At 36.7% G+C, this 26955-nt stretch overlaps 1 protein-coding gene across 1 annotated transcript in view; it reads left to right on the forward strand.

Moving 5' to 3' along the window:
- The window catches only part of CNTN1 (contactin 1), a 237459-nt gene that overhangs the window by 3727 nt on the left and 206777 nt on the right, over positions 1 to 26955 (forward strand). Inside the window, 1 exon segment of the mRNA XM_042815730.1 lies at positions 18090 to 18123. The gene's annotated coding sequence lies outside the window, so the exon portion shown is untranslated.

Genomic DNA, 26955 nt, shown 5'->3' on the forward strand with positions numbered 1-26955 from the left:
CCAATACAAAATGTCCTGTGATTCCTTGATACGCATCGAATTTGGCAGCATGTTTCTGCATACACTGTCTTTTCAAATTGTAATTTTCAAAAACAGACACGGTTTCCTTGCAAATGAAACATAGTGCCACGTTATTTGTCAGCACTACACTGCACGCCTGTCCTGGTGCTGGGCCGGGCAGCTTGGTGGGGCAGAGTTACAACATGGTGATGTTGTATTGCAAGCGGGTTGAGCATGCCTGCCCTAGATTATTAAGATTGTGGAACGGAGAACTGAGCAGTGACTTCCTCAGCATGTCTTTTTAATACAATCTACATGATTACATGCTATTATTTTTTTCTACAGGAACCCTGCCTCATTCAGTGCACGAGGTGGATGGAGCTCACCTAACACAGTTCACTCTTTGTTTATCTTTCGTATTGATCGATGCCTGAGCACATGATTTATTTTCTCCTTCACATAGCTCTGCTTTGAAGACAGAATGGATAACTGTATAGGCTGTGCTTATGTGCTTATCGTTATGTGATCAGGATACCTCACAGTTATCAAACACTACCTAAGGTGAGAAACGACATTTACAGATGGTGATCAGAGGGTTAGGTTGAAAGCATTCACTTGTAAACAACCGTACTTCTATGTATCTGCTCAACTCCCAACTGCCACTGTTTTTACTGATGGTCCTGAGTGCTCCACACGTAGAAGCACAGAATGACTTGAGCTGAAAAAGACCTTAAAGATCATCCAGTTTCCACCCTCCTAATGTTAGCAGGGTTACTGCTCATTAGATTAAGCTGCACAGGGCCCCATCCAACCTGACTAGAATGCCTCCAGGGACAGGACATCCACTGCTTCTCTGGGCAGCCGTGCCAGTGCCTTACCACCCTCTTAGTGAAAAAATTCCTCGTAAATTATAGCCTAAATCTCCCCTCTTTTGATGCAGCCCAGGATGCAGTTGTCCAAACTGCTGGCTCATATTTGAGCATTTCCACAGTGGGGATGGAAGAAAGAGGAATTCAGTGGTTTATTCATTAACACGGATGATATTCTTTCATGATTCTTAAAACCTGGAAAAATAAATGCAAGCAAATTAAAATAATAATAAAAATAAAAAACAAAACCAAACAAAGAAAGTGTCGAAATTTTTCAACTTTCAAAGTAAATTTCATACATTTCCTTATGTGTTACTGCATTCTACTTACAGTGATTATCAGTAGGAATGGAAAAGTAACATCTTTTGCTAAGGCTTTCAGATAAGAGTGATACTATTAGAGTTTATGCCAGTAATGAAGCAGAATGAGATAATTCATGGAGGGATTCTACTGTTATTTATTATAGTGGAAAAGCAGTTAAAAAACTGAATTCTTTGAGTTCTGGGCTTTAGAGAGATTCTGTCATGGTGGGTTTGTCTTTTGCAAGCACAGTCCTTTACACTTATCCTTTGCAAGTTTCCTAAAAAAAACCTCTTTATTCTCCTGTAACCAGTCAAAACATCAGTTCTTTGGTTACTGCTAGTCTTGACTCTTGCAGAGTTTTGCTCACCCAGTCCTGTCTCTCCTTGCTTTTTCTTGTCAACCTTCTTTCAGCTTATATTTCATTATCATCTTCGTGATTTCCCGCATCACTCCAGTCTAGACTCTCCATACACATTTGCAGCACTTCTGTCAGACACTGGTCTTAATCCTAACTCCTCTTTGTAGCCCAATGGATTTTGTTTGTACTGAAACATCACAGTACTTATTTCCAAGAAGTTGGTTAATTTTGTGTCCGTTTTCAGAGATGCAAGAAAATGTGGAGCATTTACTTAATGACTGCCTATGTTGATGGCTTGAAAACATAGTAATGATTTTTGAGGCGTTTTGACTCTTTTGCTGAATAAAAGGAAGAAAGTTGTTTATGTCTTTTTTTCTTTATTGTTACTTTTTAAAACTGAGGTCGGCACATTTTTCAGTACAGTTCAGAGTATGTATTGTACTTGTATGTACACACGGGTAGAAAGCAAAGGAGGACAGATAGGGTGATTTGCAAATAATAGTAAACATTGTAAATGCTGAACAACATAAAGAATCCTAATTACAAAGAGACATCAGCAATTCTGCCTAGAGTAATATACTGTATTTTTTAGGGATACTTTATAGGAAGTTATTCTAATTATATTTTATTATATTTCTATTTCTGGTTAATTCACCCTGTTGAGTTTTGTGGGTTTCTGGAGTGGCAAAGAAAATGAATTGGGGTTTGTTGTTGATTTTTTAGCGTTTCATATATATATATATATATATATATATATATATATATATATTAATTTTTATTTTTTACTGTTTTTTTTTTACTGTTTTAGTGAAATACTTACAAAAGTGTGTTTTAAGCCTCTTGTTGGATTGAAATCTGAATAAAATTGTGACTGATGGAGTTAGCACTGCACCACAGTGTTTTGTTTACATAAGCGAGTTGTTTGAATGTGATGAAAATACCATTTGCAATGATTAGTCTGAAATGGGGGGCGTGGAGTTGTAGTTCACATCATAAATTGAATATTGTAATTCTTGTGAGAGTATATAAAAACAGTTGAATATGCATAGAGTCTTCTTGGAGCTTGTATGAGCAGTGCAATGTTGAAATGAAGAATTGTAGATACATATTTGACAAGGTCTTTGCTTGTAGTTATGTAATGTTTGCTTTTATAATGGAAATATATTGCCCAGATTATGTGTTGTTTCTCTGCAGTGGAGCTACTGTGTCATGCATGGGTCATAATTTAGTCATGAGATGAGTGTTCTTTTTATAGCTTTTCGGCAAACATCCTCCTTTACCCCAGACAATTCAGTTTTCTCCAGTTTAGGAAAATAAATTGAATGCAAGAATAACTGTAAGTTGCTGATGACTTTTGGTCAAGACAGTAATCAAAGTTGAGAGGCTTGTACATGAATTCACTGCTTGAGTAGTTTCTGCATGCAATTGTTTTTCTATCTGAGATAATTGAATTAATGCACTTCAGCTTAACAACTCTTCAATTTCATTTGTTTGTGAAGATAAAGGAAAGATGGTGGTATCTTTATTTGTAAGTGATGATAACTCTTCCCTTTCATCTGGAGAAAGGATTTCATTATTAAAACAAGTTTTTTACAATATGAAACTGGTATTATTCAAACAGAATCTCACACACTTAATCTTCTCCTACAGAATGTAGATATTTAAAACAAACACTGGAACAGGCTGTTAATGCTGTCTTAATGTTGTTACTTGTTAATGTTTGAATCTTTCTGACAGTGGTGTTTGGTGAATGAAGGAGATAACTCAGGGCCCCTTCTCAACTGGAGGGATGGAGCAGAAGAAGAATAACTGTTTCTAGCACATTAGCCTTAGCAAGGTGGGGAATTTAAGATTTACCACAGCTGGGAAAGAAGTTCATGTCATTTTTAGCTTCTGTTTTCTGTAAACCCAATGATATTTGCAGAGCCTATTTGTAGTTTAAGTAGTATGTAACACAGTAGTGAATGCACCATTTTTGAAGCTGTTTTGATGTTAAGACAGAGTGTAAATTCACATATTCATATATTGTTTTGTTTTGTTTTTTTTTCTTCAGATTTTTTATCTTCAAGCCCAGTTTGAGGGAAAAAAACCCACTTTTTTTCCATGTGTGCAAAAAGCTAAATTGCTTTGTATTTTTAACAAAGACTTCCTTCAAGATAACTGATTTTCAAACATTTGAAACTAGAGATACTGGCAACTTTGTTTTGATAGAGACAGTCAGTTATTTTTCATCTACTCACTGGTAAAATAAAATGAAAAGAAGTGAAATGTCTCAAAATATTAGATATAAACACTCTGTTTATCAACCACTATTAGTGAACTTCTTATGGTGTCTAGTAGGATAATATATCTGTTGTTAAGGCTTTCTAGAACTTAGGAACTGCTCCTGCTGATAATGCTTCTAGATGAAGTACAGCCAAAGTGTAGCAGTTTTTTGCTATGAAGATTTTCAAGCAAATCAAAAGGAAAAGAGTCATTAGGATAGATGGGGAAGAGCAGCTACAAATGTATATTATTTAGTTTTGTATATTTTTTCTTGTGAAGAGGAAGCCCATCAGTCTTTTGAACTATTGCCAGAAGGCCAGCTTCCCTTTCATTGACTGTCTACAGATTAGTTTTCTAAATGTGAACTTTGAATATTGAACAGTTTCCACTTCAGATTTTCATTATGAAGGAGCTCCAAGGGACACCAGCTGCTGTTGAAATAGATCTTGGGAAGGCAAGCATTCTGAAACTCCATTTTCACTTGTCACTTCCTGAACTCTGCCTCTCTTTGCTCTTATTATCTGTTATATATTTTCCCTCTGACTTTTCTTAGCCCTGTGATTTTCCTGTTGTTTTTTTTTTTTTTTAACATATTAATGTTTTGAAAAAGTATTTGATTCCACCATTTTTATAACTTGTATCAGCACTATCTCCAGAAAAAGCATAGTGAGGCCATCATGATGGCAAAAGTAGTCAACACCTTGACTGCTACAGGTTATTTTTGAAAGTCACAAACTAAAGAATAATTAATGTGCAAGTTTTAACATTTGCTGACCATGAAAAAGTCTGTATTAATTTCTTTTTGATTGCTTTCATTTTTTTTTCTTGACTCTACATTAGCACATTATAAAAGTGCCTGCCATTGCAAAAATACTACTAAAGAAGAGCTAGCAGTATAGTGCCAATGCTGACTTCTGTTCTAAATAAGTGAAGTGATAGCTCAGTTATACTTGGATGTTTAAACATCTTCCATTTTAATTTTGCCTTAAATCTTGCCAGATGAGTACAGTATTTCATTAGTCAGTGAGATCCTCAGTTCCTTTGTTCAACATCATAATTCATTCCTTTTCATGGCTTTATGGTTTTTGATTGGTTTTCCACTTTGTAACATCATGTAGTGTACTGGGAGTTAAAGAGTTAATGCTGCAGTTTACGGATTGTTGATATTTCCAGTTTCATGGTCTCAGAGGAGAAGAGTGAATGAACTACAGCTCCTAGAAGACTTCATTTTTCTGTTTCTGTTTTCCGTTTGGAGGTAAAGATAAAACTGACAGGGAGTCACAAGACTGCCCCCGCTTTGCTCTCTTTGCTCCATGCCTGTCTTGCCTACAGCATTAGAGTAAGGACTTCAGTTTTGGAAACTCTCATTTCATTTGATTTATTACCTTCAGTACCAATCATATTGTATTATATTGTATTGTCTAGCATTCCACTATTATATTTGGTAAATTAAGTTTTTTGCCTTAGCTCATTGCCGCTGTTTTCCTCTTCTGGGCCCATCTCCTTACCTCTTCCCTTCTCCCCCTCTCCTTTTCCTGGAGTGTAGGTCCATGGGTCCCTTCTCTCCCTTGTCATGGAACTAGACTGATTCATAACATTTTTGGTTCATGGAACCGTTTGAGTTGGAAGATGTCTCTAAAGGTTATTCAGTACAGTCCAGGTGCAGGACTTTCCACCTTGCATCCTCCTGTCGCTTCATTGATGAAGGTATTAAAGACCTTTGGTCCTAATAGAGACACCACTTGTCAGTGATCTCCATCTGCACGTTGAGCAATGGACCACCACTCTCTGAGTAAAATCTCCTAACCAGTTCCTCATCCATTGAACAGTTCAGCCATCAAATCCATATTCAGTATTCAAGGCCAGGCTGGATGTGGCTCTGGGCAGCCTGGTCTGGTGGTTGGCCACCCTGCACATAGCAGGGGAGTTGAAACTAGATGATCATTGTGGTCCTTTTCAATCCAGGCCATTCTATGATTCTATGATCTTTCCAATTTACAGAGAAGGATGTTATGAAAGTCCATGTCAAAGGCCTTACTGAAGCCCAGATAGATGACATCAGCAGCTCTCCCATTGTCCGTTGATGCAGTTACACCATCATAGCAGGCCACTAGGTTTGTCAGGCAGGACTTGCTCTTGGTGAAGCTGTGTTGGTTGTCTGGTGTCACTTTTCTCTCTTTTACATGCCTTAACATAGCTCCCAGGAGGATTTGTTCCATGATCTTCTCTAAAACAGAGATGAGGATAACAGGCACTGTTCTTTCTACCCTTCTTAAGAATGGGTGCTATATTGCCTTTTTCCCAGTCACCCAGGAACTTTCCCTGTCTGTCACGTCTTTCAATTATCATTGAGAGTGACTTGGTGACTATATTAGCCAATTCCCTCAGGACCTTGGGTTGCCTTTCGTTAGGACCATAGTTCCTGGGGTGGTCATAAACCTGATCTTGCTCACACTGGGAGGGATGTTGCCCCAGTCCCTTGTTCCAACCCATCCACTCAAGGGGTGTTTGAAGAGCACTTGCCACTGAAGACTGAGGCAAAAATGTTGTTGAGGACCTCAACCTTTGTCTTGTCTGTTGTTACCAGCCTGCCTCTGTTGCTCACTAAGGAGGTTATGCCTTCTTGGACTTTCCTGACTGATACATCTGCAGACAGAAGCTGTACTTGTTCTTCTTTGCATCCCTTGCCCACTTCAGCTCTTGTGGGCCTTGGCCTTCCTACTCATCCTAGCAGCATCCCTATACTCTCACAGGTTACTTGTCCCTCCATCCATGGCACATGCATTTTCTTCTTGCTGTCTAGTTTGACCAGCAGATCCCAGTTCAGCCATGCCAATCTCTTGCCTTTCTTTCCTGACTTCCTGCACATGGGGATGGAGAGCTCCTGTGCTGCTAAGGAAAGCTTCCTTGAAGACCTGCCTAGTCTGTTCTGTTCCCTTGTCCTTGAGGATAGATTCCCATGGAGTTTTGTTGACTGACTCTCTGAGGAGCTGGAATTTAGCTATCCTAAAATTCAGCATCCTGATTTTACTCTCTACCTGTGCCATGTCCCTCAGAAGTTTGAACTCCATCTTTGCATGCTCACTACAGCCCAGGCGACCTCCACTCCTGATGTCCCGAGTCAGTTTGCTAGCACTGGTGAGCAATGCTAGATTTACAAATCTTATTGATGCATTAAATGAAGATTTATAATACATGGCAAGTTATTTATATCACAACCTATTTCTGTCAATTTTCATGCCTTTTTATAAGTTGTTCATCTGTGTAAGTGTAGAATTAGTGGTTTAGATGATGAATTAACTTCCATCTACGCAGTTGGTATTTGGAAAAAAGAACCTGGAATGTATAAACAAAAAAACTAATCAAAGTGGGAAAAAGCATGAATTTCACATTATTGTTCTAGCCTTATTCAGTCACCATTGAACTAGCATGCATATGTACGCATACACAAACATACCTGTATATATGTTGTTGTTTTTTTTTTCCCAATTCAGTTTTATTTGTCTGAGCGTAACAGCCTCTAAAAATTTCCCCAAAATAGAGACAGATAGGCTTAAGTAGTATGCCCTTAAGAAGTGAGTTTAGAGATTCATAACTGCATTATTAAAATGTCAGTATAAACAGCTTTTTGAACTACTTACACTATATGGTTAAAAATAAGGAGAAAATCAAAATACAGATCCCTGATAATGAATGGTTTTTATTCGTCTGGGGTCATTTAGCCAATATGTGCAAAGAATGAGTCATTACTTGAGGGATTTTCCTGAGATCTGAAGTATGTCTCTCTGTTTCTTCTTGGAAAAATCATATTGAATATGAATCAGGAATGAAAGCAGTTTAAATTCTCTTTCTGTGATAGTGGAGCGGATAATTATTTTAAAAATATTGAATAGCTTTTTGTTTTTAATGTGAGGGTGAACTGTGTTGTATTAGCTGAGAATACTTGAGATGACTGCAGAGTTTTGGATGAAGAAAACGTGATTGTATTTTCATTACCAGTGATTTAGCTACAATTCTGTGATTTGTCAGTTCATTTATCTGTCTTTGTGATTACAGAACCTGATTTTTCAAACCTAGAAGAAAGTGGTATTTCTGAGAATTAATTTGTACTTAGTTGTACAGATGAGATACAGGACATGATAAATATGATGAATTTCGTTGTGGAAATGGCAGCTGTGAATATGCTGCTCAGAACAGCATGGAGTCCTACCTTAGGATAGTATGGAGTCTCCTTCAAGGCATAAAGAAAGTTTTGTACCGAAAACAGCCGCAGGTTCGTAGTAGAGCACAGCTGTTCCCGTTTCCGCTCACATTCTTTTATTGTAATGTGTTCTGTGGGTTCTCTACAGACCAGCTGACCCAGTCTTAAATGTGGCTGAACCATAAAACCTGTTTTGTCCAATTTCTATGAGATCTTATTTAAAGCATTCAAAAGATATAAAGACTCCTTTTATGTTGTTGTTTTTCTTCAGTGATTAATTCCACTCAAATGTGATGTTTGTATCTAAAGTTAGAACAGCTACATGCCATTCAGACCTTGGCTTGTTCATATAATGGAGGCACACAGATTCAGGATGTGGTTTTTTTATTAGCTAGAACAACTCTGATAGAACCATACTTACTTCTATTAATGCATACTTATATACTGTCGCAATTTCATTTATGTTCATGTGAACTGCTTTGGTGGTCTGCTGAACATTTTATAGATGATCTTATCTTTGGTAATGACAGTAGTAGTAAGTAGACAATAAAGTAAAATACAATAAAATAAAGTAAAAGACAGTAGTAAGTGACAGTATTCAAACTGACATTGATTAGATAAAGCTTGCACAGAGTCACTAAGCTTTTCCCTGTGCATGGTTTTATTTTGTGTTTTACTTTTTTAAACCAAGCACTCTTCTGTGTCTGTGCTAATGTTTAATGGTACCAATGTGAGGAAAGGAAAACTTGAAAGCAATATACTTACACTTTTGACTGATGGCAAAAGAATTCTAATGTATTGCATAAATCAATGAGAACAGGTCAGAATTTACTTCTGTGTTTTTATTTAGTATCTGTGCACCCACATTATGTTATGTTACTTAACTAATGATTTTTCAGACATTCTTCCGGACCAGTCTGAAGGAAGATTTTCTACTGGTGGATTTTGATATAAGTACAGATAAGGATATAAAGTATCTCGTAATGTAATTTTTGATCAGCAGTTTTGCAGCTGTCCTCCAGATAGCCTCTTGCTATTCACTACTTTGACACATTAATGGCTGCTTTAAGTAAATCACTTGAAACACTTAGGATATTCATGGCCTATCTTGCAGAAATTTCTGTGGTCAGTGTGTTACTCATTTCTTTTTCCAGATGCCTCTTTTTAAAAGGGGAGCATATTTATTGGTTGGCTGCTAGATAGATACTGTGCTGTTGAATAGGGTATACAGTTAGCCAAAAAGCAGTTATTTGACTTTAGCTTGAATGTGTTATCTAAAATAATAAAATCATTCAAAGGAAAATATGTTAAAGAGAAGCTTACTTACTTATGTGGCTGATAACCTACATTTTGGGAATTTTAGTTTACTTTCATGTTAATTCCAGTTCAGCTTCATAAGCATAAATCAGAGAATCTGAGGGCAATTTCTGTCCTGCTCCTGGATAATCAGTTGTTCCCAATAATTTTTTGCATGTCACTCTTCTGTGTGATGCATAAACATGCATGTCTCTTTAGTAAGAACGCAGAATTCTGTAAATGCTTTTCAGAGTTAAATAGAGGGGCATTTAAAAGAAAGAGCTTTTATAAGCTGTTAGGATTAGGCCTTCGAACTTTGTCATCCAGATACAAGTTTTAAGTAGGACCCAGCACTCTGACTGAAGTTGTTTATCATAGCATCACATAAGAATATTGAGGTGTGTGGATCCAGGGGGGTTGTGGATGCCCCATCCCTGGAGACATTCAAGGCCAGGTTGGATAAGGCTCTGGGTAGCCTGGTTTGGTGGTTGGCAACCCTGCACATAGCAGGGGGGTTGAAACTAGATGATCATTGTGGTCCTTTTCAACCCAGGCCATTCTATGATTCTATGATTCTGTGACCTCTTGCAACATAGATACTCATTCCCTCTAAGCAGTGCTTCAGAATGTGAGTAAGTCATGTAAAGCTGTTTAATCTGCAGTTTTTATTTAATTTTGACTTAATTTTACTCTCATTCTTTGAAACCTTTTGCTGGAACATTATTTTGTGTCTTTTTTTTTCCTCTGTTGTTGTGGTGAAAGTTGTCAAGTGCTTTCTTTCAGTAGGCGAGAGCTGTATGCTGTGCAGCTTGGTAATTGGCATAAAACTTGGGTGAGGAAATTCCTTCTCTCGTGAAGCAGCATTGTCTTTTAAGACAAGTTTTTTTTTTTTCTTTTCCAGAGAAAATCAGCAATTATCCAGTCTTCTCAAAGAACGTGCATGTATATAAGCAGCATGAGGAATAAGTCCTCAGAAAAGTTTGCATTTTGCTGAACCAGCTAAGGATTGACAGCTCAGTATCACTAGTATTTTTGAAAACCAGTCTGAGGATGCTTGAAAGTTAAAGTGGCTGCCAGTTAGAAAAACTTCAGCTGCAAATGATTCAACTGATTGGGAAAAGTGAAATAAAAAAATACCAGCTTTCAGTTATACAGATTGTGACTCCTTTTTTCCTCCCATGGAAAATAATGTTGGTACTACGCATCTGAAAATGTGGATCCTAGCTCCACTCTTTTTCTTCCTGCTTGCTAAAAAATAAGAGAAAAAAACCCTTCTCTTTCTCCAAATAAAGAGGAAAGGATTTTATCCTGAGATTCTATTGCAAAGTATTCCGTCTTTAAGATGATTCATTAAGAAAACACTCATAAATTAATTTGCATTGGAGCAGTCCTTCTTTATGACACACAGTCAGCCTCGTGCATAAATATACTTTTTTATGAATAGTAATAATAAGATCAATTAAGAAGATATAAAAACATAATGAAAGACCAGAAAGTAAAACTGGTACAATTAGAAACATTAAGGCATGCAGGAGAAGTGTTGGAATGTCTTGGCATGTTCCTTATTGGACACACCAGCTCCTTCTTTAAGCTCATGGCACAAGGAGTTTTCTTTAAAGAAGAAATATATATGATTCTTAGGACAGGTGAATAACTGCTCTTTGTGTAGGATTTATGTATGAAACCATTTAGGGAATTCTGATGGAACCCAATTTCCTTGACAAAATACTGCTTGTAAGAGTCTTATTACCTGTTCAGTCTTTACAGATGATTGAACAGTGAGGCTTATGCAACCTGTATTACCTTTGTTTTTTGGTTTTTTTTTTTTTTTTTTTTTTTTTTTTTGTTAAATGAGGTGATAGTGGAGTTCAGAGTGAGTTGTGTAATGCATGATATTACTGTTGAAAGGCATTTAAAAGTTTTGCTAGTAACAGTTACTGATGATTTTGACATCATAGATGGATATAATCACCGTGCCCTTCAAAGAATTGGCAAACTCACAGAAAACTGGCAGTCCAAGTAAACAGAGGAGTCCCTTCATAAAAGATCTAAGGTGAAAAAGTCTTGGAGTTCATGGTGTCTTCTAACTCTTAATAAAAAAACATTTATTTGAGTACATTGTCAGAAATGACTTAAATTGTGTGAGGAACAAAACCCCACGTTGAACACGACCTTATTCTGCAAGTATTATAACGCATATAATCTGGAAGTGTAGGAACTTTGGTCCTGATCTCATTTAGAGCATCCAGACATAGTTGTAAATTCTCTCTTCCCTGCTAGGGGAGTGAGTCAGGGAGAGGTAAATCACAATGAAAATTTGTTACAACACCTTTTGTTAATTAAACTTTTACTATTAGTAGGATCAAACTGTTAGTGAATACAGATAACGCTTTGCACATTTGCTACTGCTGTCACCTCAGATGTTATTGCACAGCCTCTTGTCAGTACCTGCATGTGCAGGTCTGCTGAAGTTTGCATTACTGTGAAACTTTCCAGCTGTTAATGAGAAAGAGCTTCAGTGCATTAGTATACCATAACATAAAGTGTATTGCACCCTCTGATGGTCTTATGATTCCTAGAAAGAAACATCAGAAAACTTTATGGATTTCCACTAGAATAGGCTGTTGTATCTACAACAATAACAAGTGGAAGTATGCATTGGGAATAGTTCAGCTGACTTCTAGGAAATGGCACTGACATAAAAACTGATTGTAATGAGCCTCATCTGCAACTGCAGAGAACTTTGAAGATGAAAATTAATTTATATAACGTCTTATTTTGCCCACAAAAGAGAACATGAATTCATCTTTTTAGTTGCCATTATCTGGACAGTTCTTAAAGTACTGTTGGTCCACTCAGAGTAAGACAGAAAGATCTGACCTGAAAATGTAAGAACATTGCAATTACTGTTCTTTAATCAACTGTTCTCTAAGTACTGTTCAGTCAGCTACTTCTAATAGATAACATTACTTCTCTATATTACATTTATCTGAACAATATCTGAAGCCTCTCAGAACCTACTGTCTTAGCTGCTTGAAGTTCACTCTAGGTACCTTTGTAGATTCTTGAGCAATGTTGTCATCAAATTATACAGGATGTGTTATGTCTGTATCCTGTTAGATGATCTTTGAATTTTCTGTTGGAATACCACATTGTTTTCAATTGACAGCTGTGTAGAATAAGGATACAAATTAAATTTGACTTTATTACTTTGCAAAAGCCGTTTCCCTAGCTTTGTTTCAAATGGTGAAATGGAATAACAATATATTTGAAAAAAGAACTTAATTGATGCTTCAGATTTAATGTGTTTCATTTCTGATGCTTGGTAAAGGCAGCTTGAATGCCTCAGCATGTGAATAAATTTAGGCTGTGCTTTTTGTGCTTTTCACTGCTGAAAAAAAATAGTCTCTTTTGTGGATAATGACATTAGACATCAAGGTAGGTGAATTTCCAAGTCAGGTGGTTTTTATGTGCTTTTTGGTGTGTGGGGGTGTTTGGCCGTTTCGCGTATTGTTCAGATACAGATCGCAACTGTTACATTTTAATTTCATTTCAAGACTCTTAATTACCTGAACTTTTCATTTGGCAACAATATGTACCTTGGAGCATATTGGCTGCAGAGTGTTCTCTTGATGGTTTCACTATATGGGGTTGTCAATTTTATGTGATGAATAGCTTACTAATTATGCAGACATTCTGTATTTTGTAACTGTACTGAATTGTGGATTTCAGTCATCTCTGAAAAAAAACTAATTCAGATTCTTTAGGAATCATTAAGCCATATTTATAAATAGCACGTTATATCTTTTTCTGAGTCTTGACAATTTTATAAGATGCTGCAAGTAAATTAGACAATTTGCTTTATATAAAATGAAGTAAAATGTGTGTTCTTGCAGGAAATTAGATCTATCTTATTTTGTTTGTTTGTTTCCAATTTTGTTCTGAACGATTATTTGTAATGTAATAGAATAATATCAATTTGTCACTACTGTTCCTATTGACATGTTGCATATAAATATCTGAGTATTTTAGTTTGTAAAAAGTAAAAATTGAGTTCATGATCTTACAGGCTGCCCAAAGGCATTGGAAATAGCTAAGACTACTGTGACATTAAAAAACCTAAGGCTATTGTTATTTTGTGAAAACTACTTTTTACGTAACAATTCTTGGTTTACTAAATAGTCAAAAGCAACGTCTAATCAAAATACAGTGAGTGGAGACCATGCTTTACAGTATTTCAGTCATGTTTATCTTGTTATTGCTTGGAGGTAGTGAGAGAAAAAGTAACATCCAGCACATATCAGATACTGTTGTACCTGTGTTCCCCCAAATTTCATTAGATGATGTATAATCATAGCACTGAGTATTCAGGACTGGGAGGAGAGGTTTTGGTAGTGTTTAATTTTTTGATAATTTTTCAGTGCTGTTCAGTTTCGGATAATGCAGTTCCTCATTTTGATGTCATTCTGCTTTCCTCTAAATCTTTGTGTGGCTACTGTTATTAATCCTGAACATTTCTGTTCTTAAATTTTTGCTATCATAAAGATGCAGAAATTTAAGAACTTATCTGAAGATACAGCAGTGCATTTTCAAATTTCATACTCAGAGTTGTTCATTTGGAATAGAATTGACTATGTTGCTTACAAGCCTCTAGGGTTTGGGGAAGAAAAGGTTGAGTGTTTTTGACATAGACTTGAATGCCTACTTAATGGCTCTTGGAGTTGCAGTATTGAAATACATGAATAGTTCAAGGGAAGGAATGGTATCACAGGTTATTTACTTACTCGCTACTGATACAATATACTCATTTTGGTAATAGAATCATAGAATCATAAAGATTGGAAAAGACCTCAAAGTCATCTAGTCCAACCACTGCCTCATCCTCCTCCTGTCCACTAAGCCATGGCCCTCAGTGCCATATTGGCACATTTCTTGAACACCTCCAGGGAATGTGACTCCGCCAATCCCTGGTGGAGTTCCAGTTCATGGGCAGCCTGTTCCAGTGCCTTATCACTCTTTCACGGAATAAATTTTTCCTAAGTTTTCATGCACTTCAAACTGTTTAAGAAACACCATACAGTTCTGGATTTGACATAAATGTCTGGCATCATTTGCAAAATCTATGTAACAAAAGCAGATTAAGAGCGTGGAAATACAGCCGTGTATTTCCATACATGTAATGCAGCTTTCTGTGGCTCTAAGTGAGATGAATCAAAAGCAGACTTCTGCAACAGATGGCAAAAAAAAATGCTGATCACTTCTGGATACATAGCCGTGGTTCTTGTGATGGAAAAGGCAAATAGCTAAAATCTGGTAAACTGGATTTAGAAAATGCATTTCCCCAGACTTACTATTTTTCTTCTTCATCTTCCTTAATTTTTTTTTTTTGTTTGTTTGCTCATTTCTCCTCTCCAGAGAAATACAAAATTCAGTAATCAGTAAATCTGAGATGCTGCAGCAGTTTCCCGATGGACACTTACTTATAAATTAAGAGGAAACAGGAGGAAAATATTTTTTCATCCCAGGAAGAGTCTATTCTCAATTATAATTAAATATTCAAAATGAAAAACAAAAAAAGTCCACAAGTAGCCTGGATCAGTAGCCTAAAACTGTTCATTAAATATAAATCAACAGATCAACAGATTCTAATACTTTGTTGTATAGAAATAGTGTTTTGTTCTGAGAAAAAAAAAGAATGAAGCCCACATCATTTTATGATCATTTTATATCCAACAGACTGCATATTATAAAGAATCAGTTTGTCATCAGTTCTACAGGGCCTTTATTGTAATCACAGATTTCATTGGATGCACTACCCAAAATTCAAAAGATGTTTCCCACTTAAGAATTCAAAAGAATCACTCTGCTGGTTCTTGGCTTTCTGCAGTGCTTGTGAGTTAGTGCAGGATTTCTAGAATGCCTGTAGTCATCAGTTACTTAAGGTATTACTTTTTAAAAGGAGGAGTAAAAGAAAAGGAAGATGACAAAGATTAGCTTTAGCTTTTATATGTCCCCTGCTACAGGTGATTTTTTTTTTGCTTTTACATGTTTCAGTGTGCGTGCATGTGAACAGACTTGACCTTGCAACCCCTTTTGCTGAAAATGTCTGCCTCCTCTCAGGTGATTTCTTTTTCTTTTTTTTTCCTCCCATATTTTAATGTACTTACCTGATTGCAACATTTAGTTTGGAAGAACTCTGAGTCCTTGGCTGCAAAAATAAGAAGACATGCTCAGGAGAATTGGGAAGAACACACTGACCTCATAACCACTGTCTGAGCAGTGAAAATCTCAACAGTCCTTTAAAAGCAAATTCCCTTAAACTATTTGCCAGTACCATGTGTCTCCTTTCAGCTCTTCTGTAGCTTAGTGAAACTCACCGCCATGCAGAGTTTCAGCAGATAATACCCCAAAGACACAGCTTGTATTTGTTATCTTTGTGGGTGTAGTGTTTTACCTTCTGTGGATCTGTTTGATATGGGCTTCTTTGTACTCGTATGGGTGATTATACTGAGAAATGCCCTTAGATGTTAGGGTGGAGAACTGTGAGCACTCTGTTTTTGTTCATATACTGCATTGTGATCCTATTTTTTTTCTTCTTTTACCCTGGTGCTTAAAACAGGTGTAACTGTCAAAACAGCAGAATACAACTTGAATAATTATCATGGATGCAAAGGAGCAAGAACTCTACTGAATTTTATTCTGTGATAAACAGATCTAATATCTAATTCTGTTTAAATTAATGGGTAATGATGTTACTTTTTTGCATAATGCGATAGATTGGTAGTCTTGAAATACTCATTTAATTTTGAATAGGTTTTATGTTCTGCTTCAGAATTTTGGTAGCTGTTCAAACAGCAGCATTCCTTATTGACACGTTTGGACAGATGGTTGTCCTGTACAATAGTGCAAGAGTGTTCTTATCTCAGGAATGGAATTTCAGCTTTGACTATTGAGAGCTGGGGTTTAATGTTCATTTTCCGTGGAGAAAGGTCTTTTGGTTATCATTAAAGGTAGTAGATGAGAACTGTTAAGATGGAAGAAGTAGATCTTTTTTACATTCTGTTTTTGAATTTCTCACTAACTGCAGTAATTTAAACTTCAGTGCATAATGGGACCTTATGTCATTGTTTGTTGATGCTGACACTGTCATCATGAGGTGGAGTCTAACAAGTCCCTGGTTAAAAATTTGCATGATCAGATTTAATGAGAAAAGAGGTGATGATGCTATTTCCATTTGATTTGATTCTATTCAACCAGAAGATGGTTTTGCCTTTGTTTTTTTTTCTTTTTTTTTCCCCTCTGTAGATGTGAAACTAGTTTTGGTATATCTCTCTCTGAAACATTTACTTTTTGAAATGATTTGATTTGATTTGATTTGAAATGAACATTTACTTTCTAATTATTCAGTAAGTCTTTAGGAAGACCAGGTTTGAAAATAACTGTCTCTTATTACATCTTTTAATCAAAAGCTTTGTGCTTCTTAGCTAGATATCTCTTAAAGAAAAAATCTTTTCCCAGAATTGCTTATTTTTGTTAAAACAAATTTGACATAAATAAGTTTGAGTGAGATTTAAAACTTTACATGGCAGATTTGGAAATTTATCCAGCCTGTGTTTTTAAATAAAAAGGAAGGCAATGAGTTTGTTGCTATTTCAACTCCTTAGAAATATTTTTCTGTCCTACTACATACTGAGAAATGAAAGTCCATTTACAGACATTGTTTATAGTTTCCTGTGGAATTTAGTAAGAAGTACCATAGGATAATGAAACAAAAGATTCATAAAACTTAGTTGGCTGTACAAAGAATTAGTTATTTCCATATTGATATGTTATTGATTCAGTGTCACTGGTGTGACAAAAGTGGAGGGAAAAGTTGAAAAGTATTTGTTTGACAAATATGGTTTCACATGTTAAATTTGTAGATGAGATGCTAATCATGTATCTGCTCATTTTAAATAAACAAGCATGAATATATGTTCTTCAGGATTTATTTCTTCAGTCATTCCTAGTTTTAAGTATTTGTCACTATCTACTGACGTGCAGGTAGCAGTTGTACCTCATGAGCAGATGTATTTTTACCCAAGTACATGGCCATCCACGACAAGGAGCTTCCTAAACATGTGATATCAGCTAATGTTTTGTCAAATCATCCACAGTGATCTTATAATCAAAAAGACAACGATGGAAGCTTGATGTTTGAGAAGCAAAAAAAAAAGTCAATTAATGTTAATAATTAATCTTGACTTGAAGTAGGGGTCTGGAACACAGGCCATATGAGGAGAGGCTGAAGGAGCTGGGAATGTTCAGCCTGGAGAAGAGGAGGCTCAGGGGAGACCTCATTGCTCTCTATAACTTCCTGAAGGGAGGTTGTAGTGAGCTGGAGGTCGGCCTCTTCTCTCGTGTCATTAGTGATAGGACCAGAGGGAATGGCTTCAAGCTACGGCAGGGGAGATTCAGGCTGGACATGAGGAAGTATTACTTTTCAGAAGGGGTGGTCAGGCACTGGAATGGACTGCCCAGGGAGGTGGTGGAGTCACCGAGCCTGGGGGTGTTCAAGGAAAGGCTGGATGTTGTGTTGAGGGACATGGTTTAGTGGGAGCTATTGGGAATAGGTGAACGGTTGGACTGGGTGATCTTTTAGGTCTTTTCCAACCTTGGTGATTCTATGATTCTATGATTCTAAACAAACGTGGATAAAAATTTACCTGTCGTAAGCCAATGTAAGGCAGCGTGGAAGCAGTGTTCTTCTGCATTCTTGTAGTTGTGATTATTTTAAATTATTTTTTTACTGTTGCAGATAAAACTGAGAGATTCAGCAGGTGAACGATGTGGTGAGTCTTTTTGGTAATTGTGTTACTTGGTCAATATATACCCTAAGTAAGTAGCAATAATATTTGTGAACTGCCCTTACCATCCTTAAATGTTAGTTATCTATTTTAATTCTGTATGCATATCAGAAAATTACCATTTTTGCATAGTTTTATGCTAGAAGTTGTTCTATTAAACAGCAGTAACATATTAGTTGCATCACTTTCAAGGACAGAAACATGGTTTTGGATGCATCAATGGCAAGAGATTAAGTTCCCAGCTCACAAATACACATGCTTCCTAGTGTAACTCTAAGGCTATCAGTGTGATAGTGTGCCTTGCTCTCAGCTGGTCTGAATAGTTGTCAAAAACAACCCTTTAACATTTAATTTGCTTTTCTTTTTCTTTGATGGAATAGCAGGTTAATAATGGGTTAAACACTCATGTTTCTAACATGCATTTGTTTTCTTTTCAGTCCAAAACCTAGCTCTGATTTTTAGTTATGATTTGTTCCATAATGAAACTGTTAATCTTGTTCCAAAAATGGAGGATTCTGCATTGATTTGTTAAATACTGACCTTCAGTATGCAAATATCACAGTTTTCTTTAACTCCTTATGAAGTGTATGATGAACCAAATATTTCACATTTTCTTTTGGAAATAGTTTGAAATCAACAAGAGAATAGTGGTATGTTTTCTTTTGTCTGCTGGTGGACATTGGTAGTTAGCTCAGACCTGCCTGTTGTCCCACTGGTGATTTAATCTGCAGAAGGCAATAAAACCTGCAGGAGGTTGGATGGCAGTATTTCCATTGGGCCAGTACTGCTAAGGAAAAACTCCTTCAGGGTGACAACTCTTCTGTAATGGTTACTATGGAAATGGAAAACCTGGAAAATCTCTGTTTCATGTAGAAGCTATGCAACCTTTTTTTGCACTGTCATTTAGGAGAAACATTGATTCTGTAACCACTGGGTCATTAATGCTTTCAGCTCCAATACAGGTGAGATTTGGGCCAAATCTTGAATGTGGAAAGAGAGGTACCTATTACATACGTGGCCTTGTTTTGTAGAATTCTGCTGGCTGTTCAAGGTTTTAGCAAGCAAGGTTGTTTTTCTGTTGGTGTTGTATAAAGTACATTTTGCAGTTAAATGTCATGTAGTCATTGTTTCAGATACTTGGACAAATATCCAAGAAATATTAGTACTTTTTTCCCCCTCTAATTCCTCTAGTGATGTACCTAGTTAAAAGAACTAGAATGCTCAAGAAAAGCATTCAAAAGGAGCTATACCTCAGGAGATATGCACAAACTGATCATAATTGCCTGAGTGTACTGCTTGTAATAAATGGAGACAAATTACTCTAATTTTAATTTCTGGTCAAGTAGATGAGTCACAACAAAGTGCTGTAATGTCATATTCCTCCATTCACGAGGGCATTACAGTTTCTTTAGAAAAATACCATGTTAAATTACAATTATATGTTGTCAACTAGCTTGTCTTTAAGAAAAGTAAATACTTTGCTTAAATTTAATTTTTTTCAGTGTGATTTAACTTTCTAATGCTAACAGCATAATACTGTTTTTTTAGTGGTTTTTCCATTTCTGCTATTCAACAAGTCTATAGTGAGTCTTAAAGGCTTGCTGTATGTCAGATTGAGGAAAGTTCTTCAAGAATTTTCTTGAAGTGCTAGATCGTTCTGTATAACTTCACTCAGTGTATACTTAATATGAATAATCTTTTAATTCTAATAGTGATTCTAATTTCTAACATCCAGGCTACTTTTGTTTTTTGCCTTGCAATGACCAAAAAGACTGTTGCGTTTTAAAGTGACATTTCAAAAAGAAATTAATCATCTTGTAAAGATGTGACAGTGTGGATGGAAGTTAATGCTGGTGGAGAAGGTAATCTGGAACCAGAGAATGACTTTTTTTTGTAGCTTGAGAACCATACGTATGAGAATGGAAGACACAAAGCGCAGTGGCTTTAGTGTAGTGATCTGGTTGCATAGTTCTTATCAAATAAGTGTTTTTTAATATAATCACATGGCAGTCCATAATTCAAACGTCATCTTCTTTTTCACATGAGCTTTCGTGTTGCCACTATATGCAAATTGCATGTTTATTATTTCCAGTTGCTCTAGTTGCTACTAGTGTTTGCTTAGAATCAAAATCTGTTAACTGCGCAGTTTTTGAAATACTGGTGCCATCAAGTTTAGAAGCGTACAGGAGCAGTGTTTGGTCTTGATACCTCTTGCTGGAGCTGTTCTTAGGGACACTTGCGTTGCCTCTGTGCTAGCAATCAAAGAGTGACAGGAAATACTCTTCTGCACAGGAACTCAGTTGCCTGTAATGGTGACCTGTTTTTGGGATTTTGGTCTGAAAAACCTAGAAACCTAGAAACAATTATCCTGGAATCATTTTCCGGGAGACAGCTTGAATGTTGCCATTCTGCTGTAGTGTATGAAGGATGGTAGTAGTGTGGATATGGACTGCTTAAAACCTTGACTTGACTTCTGTGTCAAACAATATAGTTGAGGGCATCTTTAATTTCCTAGTGTAGACATAGCCAAAATAATATAGAATTGGTTGAATTACATGCTAAGTTTAAGCAACTGAATATTTTATGGATTAGCCAGAGCTACAATGAATGTGACACACTTTTTTGAAGGTCTGAGAATCTTATTATACCAGTGTCCCTTTCCTATTCCTCCGAACCATATTTTATACGTGCTTTTTGTTTTTTGTTCTGGAAAAATGTCACCAGGTCCTGTGTTGTTTCTAACCAGGCAGCAATTCAGCCTGATTAAAAAAGATGCTTAGGACGAGGCCATGTGTGATTGCTCCCAGTTAAGGATTGAGACTGAGCGTTACTTTCTTTGATACCAGACAAAATTGCCTGAGCCCAGGCAAGTGTGTTTTCATCTTCCTAGACTTCTGCATGTTAGTTGTGTTTCTCTCTATGATTTAATTGTGAAACTGAAGAAAACTGTAATGACCAGCTATGGATTTACTCTACACCAGGCTTTCATCTTTCTCAAGGCAGATCTTCCCATGAAATAGTAAAACTGTTTCTGCGTGAGAAGGAAGAAGACTGAGGGCTTTTTGACTAACATCTGTGCTTCTGATGTAACCACCTTTTTAATTATCCAGCAGCACTTCCAAACTGATTTAAAGAGCCATTAAATGTAAGTGTGGTATCAAAGCATTTTGAGCTGCAATCTCAAAAACCAGGTTACACAAATAGTCATGCTGACAAGTCGAGTTGAGCTTTTGTGTTAGAGTGCAGGGAGAACTGCAATGTATACAAGAGAACAACATTCCAAGGGAAAATCTTTATTAGAAAAAGGTGTGATAATTGATTTTGGAGAGCAGATTCAAGGGCAAACAGGGTAGACAGTGTGTGTATGGGTAGATTTAACTGTATGGATCATGTTGTTTTTAATGTTTGGATTCAGTGAGATTGATGGCCAATGCTCAGCCTATGATCTCAAGGGAGATCATAGAATTGTAGAATGGCTTAGGTTGGAAGGGGCCTTGAAAATCATCTAATTCCAACTCCCCTGCCGTGAGAGGGTTTGCCTCACACTAATACAATACTAGGGCACCAGCAAACCTGGCCTTCGAACTCTTCTGCAGCTTCTCTGGGCAACCTGTTTCAATTCCTTACCACTTTCAGAGTAAAAAATTTCCACTGAATGTCTAATTTAATATCTCTTTTAGTTTAAAGCCAAACGCCTTGTCCTATCACTATCTTTTTACACTGCCTGTGTAAAAAGTCAGTCTCTATCCTGTTTATAATCTCTCAGGTACTGGAAGGCTTCATTGAGGTCTCCCTGGAGCCTTCAACTCTCCAAACTGGAAAAAAAACCAACCCTGCTCCCTCAGTCTTTCTTCATAGGAAATGTGCTCCAGCCCTCTGATCTCTGTGACCCTTCTCTGGATCTGCTTCCATAGTTTTACTTCTTTCTTGTGCTGGGGGCAAGAGGGCAGAGCCATGAGAGGCAACCACCTTCTTTGCCGCACTGGCCACATTTCTTTGATGCAGCCCAGAGTACAGTTGGCCATCTGGGCTGCAGACGCACACTGCTGGCTCATGTACAGCTTTTCATCGACCAGAACCCCCAAGTCCTTCTCCACAGAGCTGCTGGCAGTGACGTCTTCTTCCAGTCTATACATCACTCTGAGACTGCCCTGAGCCAAGTGCAACATCTTGCACTTGGCTTTGTTGAACGTCATTAGGTTCATGCAGGCCCCCTTTCAAGCCTGTCCAGGTTCTTCTGTATGACATCCCTCCCTTCTATTGTACTGACAGCACCGCTCAGCTTATCGTCATCAGCAAACTTGCTTAGGGTACACTTGATCCCACGGTCCATGCCATTGATAAAGATGCTGAAGAGCTCCAGTCCCAGGACAGACTGCTGGGGGACACCACTCAAGACTGGCTTCCATCTGGATGTAGAGCCGCTGACCACAAAACTCTGGCGGCGACCATCTAACCAATTATTTATCTATTGAATAGTCCAGCCTTCAAATCTGTATCTGTCCAATTTAGAGGTAAGGGTGTGGTGTGAAATCATGTCAAAGGCCTTGCACAAGTCCAGGTCGACAATATCAATTGCCTTGTCTTTGTCCACCGATGCCATCACTCCATCACAGAAGGCCATCAGATTGATCAGATCCTTGCATAAGCTTTATGTTTGTAATAATCAGAAGGGAAAATGGCAGATCCCAAACTGAGGAAAGAGAATAGCTACCTTCTAAGCTGCAAGAACCATATCTCTTTTCTCAACACAATCCTAGACTGCATTAATCATCCGTAATATTCTCCAACCTGAGTGGAATGAAGGTCTTTGTCTATGTGCTGATTGTAGGATTTATGATTATATTTGTGAATATGTCTTCTGAAATCTGGGAAGAAAACTCTCCAGTGTGGTGTTAGAAAGTGGCATTCCTTTATTCCTCATGGTATATACCAGGCAACTTGACAAAGTGCATTCTCTTGGAGTTCAGGTTCTACATTTAAACAGTTAAGACATACATATGCAGTACATTGGCATACGTATTCTTTTTCTTCCAAGAATTCATTACTATTTGCTAATATCCCTCAGTGCATGCCCAGTTAGTTGGAACTGGGCTGGTCGTATGACCACTCAGTTTATCCCCATTTTTCCATCATCAGCTTCATCACAGAGATGTTTGTCTGACCTTCAGCTGTTTTTTCCCAATTTGGCAAACTTCCATTGCTTGTTAGGATATAATGAGCAATTTCCAAAACAATATATGTGAAAATCTGAAGAAAACATCCTTGCACCTGGTGAAATGCTATGATAAAAATAGTCTGTTATGACTCCAGTGCTTCCTGTGAAACAGAATCGTTGAGGAAAACAAGTCTGTTCACACAGTAAGCAAAAGCGAAGTCGAAATTGAAAGTTTTAGAACTAGCACTCATTGATTCTTTTTGCTAAACTAATATGTTTGTCCCCAAACCAATATACTGATCCCTATTGCTAAACCAACCAACATATATCAGATAAAAAAAGATTGCACTCTATCATTTAATTCCATTTCAATTTCTTGTTTGTATATTTTAAATTTTCTTCACCTAGTTCTCTAATTCAATAATTTGTTTCAAAGTCAGTAATTCTTTGCCTAGGGCTTGCTGTCTTGGATATGCATGCCTTCTAGAGAGCTACAGGTTGTGATCCTCTGTTGATTTATCTAGTTGTTATTCTAGTTTTGGTTAAAAAAAAATAAAAATCAAAGCAACCTACATCCCATGCAAAGGTAAAGAAATATAGGTACGTAACAGCAGGTGCCTATTCCACTGTCAGAGGCATTAGCATTTTTAATTATGCGTGAGCTAATTTTAAGCTCACTTATATGTGTTAATTGCTAAGAAAGAAGACTAGGACAATGGGGCTCAACAATGAATGCAGAGTCTTCCTGGGGTTCTGGGCAAATTCTTGAGCAATTAACCAACAGTTTCTCCCAAGCTGCCACACTGATGCTACTGTCAGCAGTGGAAGTAAATAGTGTAAATATGCTGCAATTATAATTTTGTGTAAATTATATAAGTAACTTTGGAAACAGTGCCATAAGTTCAAAGCATTGGTTTGTGTAAAAGACCTGTTAGTGAAAGCAGAATGTTGCCATTTTCTGCCATTAAAAAAAAAAAAAAAAAGTTTTTGTCTTCATCTTCAGGATAAGAACTGTAATAACGAGGACAGTGCTGCATGTGGATTTTTGGTGGCACACTCCAGGATACAAAGGAGACAAATCTTTGTAGTCTGTGGAGTTACACTGTAGAAAAATTATACAGAAGCTACAAGTGAACATTTTAGAAGAAAAGGGTTCCAAGCTTTTTCATCAAGTCATGCATCTCTCTCCTTCCTTATCCAGTAATGCACAACAGATTGTATATCTGTGGAGTATGGGGTAGGTTTGGAGTTTTTTTTCCTTTTGTTTTGGTCAGGGTAAATAATTTGCATATCCCATTGAACTGTTTGGCTGCATCATTAATCTCATGAATTAGATTTTCATTTGAAAGCAGTGTCAGCATACAAGTATTTTAAAGTAGGTCTCACTAGCTTTTGCACTTTCTTAGGTGAAAAGATTCTCTGAGCAATGGCCAGTATGTTTGAACAAAGGCTACTCAGGAAGCCAAATGTAACTGGTATAGAAAAAATTCTGTTTGGTCTTGGGAAAATTATTCCAGAATTTAATATTTATCCTAAGTGAAAGCATTAGTAGTTAAATCTGATTAAAAGTGAAAGGTATACTCATGAGGTCATCTCTGATGGCCACTAAATTCAAGCCATTCACTTCAAATACATTTTGTAAGTTGAATGAAAAAAGATGAGAAATGCAAAGAGGACAAGAAACTACACAGGCAACAGATGGATATTTTTGGTATATTAGTTCCTGTTAATTTCATTACCAGCTGTATTTGATGCCCTGGTTTATTTTTAAAATGTCAATATTTGCTTATTTATTAAAGTGGCTGATGTTTACTGTATCTTCTGAAGTCACAAGAATTATCATGAAATATTTCAGGCTTTGCTTAGATTTTTATTTGTGTGCCATTTGTTGATATCTCTGCAGAAATAAATGTCATAGTAAAGTGGAACATTAGATTACCTAATTAAGCATTTCAGAGGGATATGTGCTAAAAATAAAACTGATGAACGGTAGGAATTCACTGTTCTCAGTAGTTATAAATGTGTAGGATATAGAACATAACTTCAGGCCTAGAGTTGAATAGGTTTTATTTCAAGAGCTTTATTTACAACATGCATCATCGTGGGGAGGCTTTCAGTGATTTCTTTCAGGCTTGGATGAAGCCCAATAACAACTGAACCGCTTAGAATCTCCCAACAGTTTAATTGCCAATTATCTCATTTTTTATGTGGCCTTCAGTCTTTAGTAGGGTACTTTGTGCAATGACAGGCATGGGAGTAGTAGTGAACCCTTCTAGAAATACGATTTCCAGTGTTTCGCATGCAGCATGACTCTCTGAGGGCTCTCTGACATTTGTTGGCCAGCTATAATAATACTGTCCATTGTAGTTTTGCTGGCAATTAGTAAAATGATTATGAATTTTTCTAGTACTGTAGGATTGTGTGGCACATGACTGACAGCTGCAAAAATGATATAATTTGGGCTCCGTACAAGCATGCAGCTAAGTGCTTATTAATAAAGCAACAATTATAAAGTAAATATTATGATGACTTAATGTGCCCACAAAAGTATGAATCATGTTTCTCTTGAAAGTGAATGGTGAATTATGAATTACATCACATGCCAAACAATATTAGAAAAGAAAATGACAGAGGTAGATGTACATGATTAGTGCTTTTGTTGATTTAATGCAATTTAAAGTTTGTTAATCCTGTGAAAATGAGATTCTCTTTCTTTAACTAAAGAGTGCTCCATTAATGGCATTTAATACTCCATAAATCTATTAAATGAAAAAGCCTTAGGATTTCCTTGATGAAAAAAGAGCTATGATGTTTTGTGTGTTGAAAGGTAATTAACTTAAATACCAGCAATTGCAAAATTTAAATCATTGAATGGTGACTGCTAAATGGGAAGTGTGTGTACGTAATGTGATGTCCATCAAAATGTCAGTGTTTTCCTGACATGTTTCAGTGTATGTTACGTACTAAGTGATGAAAGTTAAGCCCAAGAAAATCACATGAACAATTTAATACTTTTGGTCAAAAATAACAAAATAATTTAATATCAAATACAGATTTCCTATGCGTGTGTTTGTGTATAAAATGATGCACTTGGTGTCAAGTGACTTGGAGTCAAATATTCTGTGCAAAAAAATTAGTAATAAAAGCAGAGTAACGTGTAAGGCTTCAAGGTGACTTTGCAAATTGAAAACATATCTAGAACTTCTGGATTTTCGTACTTAACTTTGATTCTGAGTAGACAGGTTAATGAAAGAGTCTGTGAACAACCCCTTGATAGTGTCCTTTGCCTCCAAACCTTTGATAAATAATTTCACAGAAAGGGGAAAAAAGATAGAACTTGATAGACATGCTTTATAATTTCTGCAAGCAGAGAATAATTTTCACAGATTGGTGAAAACTTTTTTCTTTTTGAAATCATTAGTGTATGTCATGGAGTTCGGCCAGTAAAATGCTTGTGAGTCAATCATTGCAACTTAAGAAATTTTTGATTATCTGGTTCAGCTGATAGATTGCCTGACACATCTGTCCTCTTCTGGAGAAGTATCATTCATTGACTAACACTAGTCTATGAGTTCCTTGGATCAGTCATTTCACATGGTATTCCATCAGTATTCTTTTTTATGTTTAAATACAGTATGCAGACTGTTCTTTTGGAATTT

The sequence above is a fragment of the Centrocercus urophasianus genome, unplaced genomic scaffold (genome assembly GCF_019232065.1).
Source record: "Centrocercus urophasianus isolate 14NV4802_14NV808 unplaced genomic scaffold, USGS_Curo_1.0 seq_15, whole genome shotgun sequence".
Taxonomy (NCBI): Eukaryota; Metazoa; Chordata; class Aves; order Galliformes; family Phasianidae; genus Centrocercus; species Centrocercus urophasianus.